We start from the raw sequence: 6645 nt of genomic DNA, 5'->3' as shown, positions 1-6645 counted from the left end.
TCCTTGTATGCACAGAAGCATTTGCCATTATATAATTATCATGAGGAGGGTTAAAATACACCCTCTTTTTGTGCTCCTAACGTCCACCCTCCCTTTATATCTTCATTTTCAAAGTTCAAATAGTCGATTCGAACCTTCCAACGTGTTCTTTATATTAAAATGTGCTTGGAGACCAAATTTTATATTTTTTGGAAATTTTTTACTATTTTTTCCGAATTTTTGAAAATAATCACTTTGCTGAATTTTTTATTATTGTTTAGTTTAATAAAAAATTCTGAAAAAATAGTAAAAAATTTCCAAAAAATGTAAAATTTGGTCTCCAAGCACATTTTAATATGAAGAACACGTTGGAAGGTTCGAATCGACTATTTGAACTTTGAAAATGAAGATATGAGGGGAGGGTGCACGTTAAAAATCTAATAACTCACATATTTACTCAATTAATTAAAAATAAGATTAATTAAGTTTAAAATTATATAAAATATAATTAATAAGTTATTTAATCTCTTCTCTTTTTCTGCCCCTTCCTCTTTTGCGCACAGATTTTCCTTCCGTCTTTTTTAACGTAACTTTCAATTTTCGCTTAAACTCTCCTCATCTCGTCTCTCCCATTTAAACTCAGAGAAAAAAGATAGCAGACTAGATTTAAGGATTCAAACTCCAGCTTGATCATTTAAAAACAAGGTAACCACTCACTTTTTCAACAAAATAACTCATACTGAATTCGACGATAATATCACAACCCGTTATCAAAGTAGTAACTGAGTTTGAAAATCTGTGCTTTATTACTGGCTCAATTTAGAATATCTATTTTTAATCTTTTATATTGGATATAAAGGAGAACGATTCTAAGAAAATAAAGAGAGGGTGCTAAGTTAATTTTTGATTAATTATAATTTTAAGAAAATTAAACATAATTAATCTAAATTTTGGATATATTTGATATATACTAAAGTTATATTGGGTAAATATGTGAGTTGTTAGATTTTTAAATGATAAATATGTAATTATAAAAATTTGGATGGTAGATATATAATTTCATAGTTTTTGAATAGCATATATGAAATTATCCCAAACTTGTTTATTATCCGTACGAATGTACGATTGAACTGAGACGAATTATTCTTCTATTAACCGAACCAATGAAGATCTGCTTGTTTCCGTATTTGTGGACCGTTGATTATTGTCTTGTTGGAGCAAAGACGAAGTCTAGTCCAATACAATACATGAACCAGAACCACCTTTGACTTCGCAATTACTTTCGAATGACCTTCTTTATTATATTGGATCTTTAGTCCGAAAATTAACGGTTAATTTAACAGTTAAAAATAGTTAAAACTTCATTATTTTTTATAGACAGATACAAAATCAATATTGTTGGACCGTTAAAAAAACATGGATTTTCTACCCATCTTAAAAAAATAGTAAAAAAAATTTCAAAAATTATAAAATTTCATTCCAACCATATTTTAGTATGGATATCATGTTGAACGGTTTGGATCAACAATTTAGACTTTGAAAACAAAAATATACAATATGAGATATGAAAGGCACGAGGCATTGAAACCCTCATCTTTTATGTGTAGAAGCCTAAATTTATTTAGACACGTAATCGCTACATTCAAATGGAATCATGTATTTGATTAGTCCTTATTTCTCTCTATTTTGTTAAATATCATTTAAGAAACTTTTTAATTGATTTGTCATGCTTTTATTTTTTTTCTATTTTTTATGTCACTTAAGTAATATTATTCGTCACTTAATATGTTATTTTGTATGAAATTTTTTAATAAAAATATGTCAAAAAAAGTAAAATTAAGAAGAAAGGTGTTATTTAAAGAACAAGAAATATAATTTTGAGACACGAAAGAAATTTTTACATTATAATATCAAATTTACCCTTCGTAATACTCTATTTTTTAATTCTATTTGTGACTAACTACATCAAAGCATACATTTAAGTATGGTTGCCTATTTAGTATGTCAACTATTTTATATTTTCAGCGTTCTAAAGAAATATCGTTATGTATTTAGAGGCTTACGAAGTGTATATTTCTGATTCTAGATGCGTAGAATGCTGCACTTTCGATTACATCAATACAACAAGTCAGATAATAAAAAGTTACAACTTACAACTCATTTTTTTATACTATTTGTTATCTCATTAACAAATATAATTTAAAATTGTACAAAAAAAAAACATATTTGTTATCTCTTTTTTCATACTGATTCTTGCCAAGAGATTTCATGTGAATATGTGATATCTTTAATACAACATAGCCCTTACCTGGTTTTATCTTTCTCTTGGGGCTGTTCGGCAACAAAGGATTAAGCCTCCTTAAGGCTTAATTCGCTTTCTTTAGCTTCCTTAGCCGCTTAATTCTACCGAACACCGGTTCTTTAGCGCGGATTAAGAACACCTCCTTTAGCTTTCTTTTGCCCGGATCTTAATCCTCTGCCCGGACTTTAAAGCACCCATACTCCTTCGTTTAGCTTCGTTAGCAAAATTCACGAATTAAGACAACCAAACATCGGTTCCTTAGCACTCCTTAAGCTCTTAATCCTTCACTCTTAATCCTTTGTTGCCGAACGATCCCTATGAATTAAGATTCTCATTTTTAGTAAATCCTCTTTGCATTTCGCATCTGATAAGGATGTGATGGATTAAGATTTACCATCGTAATATTCAGACTATTATAATGATTTCGATTGGAGGAGAAAGGAAATATAAAAACGAACATAAATTTAGAATCTAAAAACTGTGTGCGGTTTTTCTCCTAGAAGGAAATGGATAACTTTTTTTTTGAATCAGCTCAGGTCTAAGAGAGAGAAAGTGGAAGGGCAATACAAAAGGTTTTCAAATTGGGGACAACTATATATTTCAGGGCTAAATTTCTCATTTTGAGAGAAAATAGAAACATTTTATTAATTATAATAAAATTATCCTTAATTAATACTCCTTAGATTCTTGCAGGTAATGGATGGGGATTAGAAACTTTTTTTTCTCCGGTACAAATAAATACGGGTAGGTGCGACAGCGGTAGAGATCGATTAATATATCCTTCTTTCATTATTAGATTTTTTTTATACATGTGTGGATCTTAAAGGGGCAAAGGATATACCTTTATCTCTTTGAGAATTCCAAATATAAATTATTTAAAAGAAATAACGTATATATAATGGCTGGCTAGGCGTGTCAATGACACATGTTTACTCTATCTGTATCGTATTCGATAAGATAGATATGGATAAGATTTTTTTTTTTGTTAACTTATTGGGTATGGGTATAGATAAGGATTTTTTTTTCGTTAGATAAACATATATTGGTATATGTAAAGATTATTTCGTACTCGTTAAGTAACGAATAATTATATAAAATAAATTATATCATAAGAATAATATTATGTTAAACATTTCATTTTTTACTTGAATGTTTTATATCTAGTTAAGGTATTGAATTTGTTAGAAGAGATATTTGTGATTTTGATTTTGATTTTGATTTTTTTTTTGTTACTTAATAAAAAACTATTACTTTGAATTAATTGCATATCTATATTTTAATTTTATATTAGTAAATGTAATTGCATATGTATGACATGATAAGTTATAATGATTTATTTATAAAAATAATAAAATTATTATATTTGTATTATTTGTTATTCGTCCATTACCGTTTCGTTACCCGCTAATTTTAACGAGTATGGACAGGATAGGGTAAGACAAATTCTTAACGGGTATGAATATAGTATGGATAAGATCAATTCTTAGTGGGTATGGGTATAAAAATAATTCCACCCTACTCGTATCGTAACCATTGACACCCCTATGGCTGGCTCACATTTTACTCAACTTTTATAAAAAAAAAAAAATTCGTGTCCAAGCTTTAATTGTTGGGTTAATCAAAATCTAATTCGTACCTATTCCAATAAAATCAAATGCTATATTCGCAATTTTTTGGATTGAATCGGTCAGGTTGGTTAGGTTAATCAGATTAGACCTACATCCTTATTAAGATCGAAGAAGCGGGAGAAAGGGGAGGTGGCACAATTGGCTAGAAATAAGTTCTAGAGTTATTGTATTCAAAAGTCGAGAATTTGATTCCCCTTCACGACTTTGCAGCTTTTTGTGAAAAAAAAAAAGATTGAAGAAGCGGATGACAAGCGGATGATATCTTTCCTGTTATATTTTTTTGTAACTCGTTGCATCATTAGAGCTCGAGATTCAGATCATTCGGTCATATCTTTCCGAGTGAGTCTATGGTACTATGCATATTACGATTTGTTACCGTGCTACGACTCTATATTCGAGTTTTCAAATCCTAACGGTCGATCCGAACCGTTAATCTTATTCTCCATATTAATATGTGTTTGGAGACCAAATGTTACATTTTTTTTAAATTGTTTTACTATTTTTTTAGATTTATTGAAAATTACTGTTTTTGGCTGGTCCAGAATTTTCAGATCAAGTGATTTTCTAAATATCTAAAAAAATAGTAAAATTTTTTCAAAAAATGTAAAATTTGGTCTCCAAACACATGCATATTAATATGGAGAATAAGATGAACGGTTCGAATTGACCGTTAGAATTTGAAAACTCAAATATAGAGCCGTAACACGATAACAACCCGTGATATGCATAGTATCATAGACTCACTCTATCTTTCCTGTTATATTTTTTCGTACTTGAAAAAATCATTTTATAATAGAGCTATTAGACAAGACTATAACACCCGGTAAATTTCATATTTTATTTACTTGAAAAATTTTTGGACTAAATTGTAAAACTTGCAAACTTAAAGGGTTTAGATGTAAAAAGTGCAAAACTAAGAAAAAAAAAAATAGAAAGATTGACCAAAGTGACATTATTGCCACGTGGTCAATAGTAGATGCTCATCCTTAATATCTTTATAAGGCTCCTCTCTCTTTTAGACTTTTCATTTGCATTTATATTTTTCTTTCCTCTTTCCGTTGGGCAACAGACATGATAATTTCTTGAAAAGAAACTATGTAATTAGATTGGTGTTTATTCTTTGTTTCCCTTTAAAAATTCAAGGTTGGCACTGTATAGGTTATTTCATTTCTTTCTCTATATCGTTCTTCCATAATTTAATTTAGATTTTTAGTGAAATATGAAAAATTAGCAAGTTAAAGCTTGCTCTCGGTGTTGAAATAAATAAAGAAAATTAAAGAATGGTTGTTTAGGAGGCTGCTAATGCTTGAAGGATTATTGAACCTCTTTGTCTTCTCTTGTTTTCTTGTCAGGTTTGAACCCAAGTGTAGTATCCTATGTTGTATGGATACGGATACGGGTATCGTATCGGATACGATACGGATAAGGCGATACGATAATTTTTAGAAATTCCGGATACGATACGTCTATTATATATATTATTTTATTATTATTATATATATTTTATTTAGATAATCACAACTTAAATTAAATTTATAACCAACGAATAAAAGCTGAACGGAAGTATCAATTATATTGATCATTTGTTAGAATAAAACACAAGTCATAATTGGTCGAGTGGTAGGTAATTTTGATACCCAATTGGAGATCCCAGGTTCGAGACCTATCCTGATAGTCCAGACGTATCCAGCTGTATCGGAACAGTTTCAACACGTATCCAGCCGTATCGGAATGGTTTCAACACTGTATTGCGACCGTATCTGCAGTTTAGAGATACGCCAGCTGGCGTATCGGAGTCGTATCGGGTGTGTATCCGTATCCGATACGCGTGTGATACGGGTACGGGGCCTAAACTGACGTATCGGGGTAACATAGGTAGTATCACATTTTATCCCTATTCTGATTATAAGGGCTGATTTGTAAGAACATAAAACAAGGTTAAATTTGCTAAATGATACTTAAGTGATAATAATTTGTCAGAAGGGTTTAATTGAAAAAAATGGAAAATAAGTGTGGATTGATTTTGGCTTTCGGAATTGTATTCTGATTGAAAATATTTGGCTTGGTCAAGAAAATATGAAACTGGAAAAGATATAAAAAGACTTAGTTCAATTATGTTATGGTTGATAATAAATTAATTGGGATCTTAATTGATTGGATATATGGACTGAACTGTCGGACTTCGATTGAAATTTTATTGAATTAGGAAGGATAAAGGACAAAAAAATTAAATAAATATGAACTTGGAAATTAAATATTGGACCATATAAATTATTGTGTTATATTATAAGTATTGATCAGAATATATAATTCTGATATAGGCATATTTACGGATGAAGCTGACAAGATGAATATTCAAGAAGAATAGATTGCTAGCACTACAATATCAGGTGCGAGTTTATTGGATTAGTCTGAGATTCATGATTAGGAATTAAATCGTAACTCGCTATGCATTTTGAATATTTGATTGACTGCATTGATTGAACTGTTGCATCATATGCATAGCCCAATACAACTGAAACTAAATTACAGGTAAGTCTGTTGACTGTCATGTTGATATGGTTTATCGATTGGTTGATTCTTATTGTAAATGATTGATTGATACCATAGTGATTGAATTTATTGAATATGAAATGTTGTAATCCTTGAACCTCCATATAGTGGAGAAAAATGATTAATATATCGTAAAGTATAGCTAGCTACTAGACTTTACTCCAGGACCCTTATGCCCATATG

The sequence above is a fragment of the Carex rostrata genome, chromosome 31 (genome assembly GCF_964058835.1).
Source record: "Carex rostrata chromosome 31, lpCarRost1.2, whole genome shotgun sequence".
NCBI classification, from domain to species: domain Eukaryota; kingdom Viridiplantae; phylum Streptophyta; class Magnoliopsida; order Poales; family Cyperaceae; genus Carex; species Carex rostrata.
Note: the sequence above shows the minus strand (reverse complement) of the source record.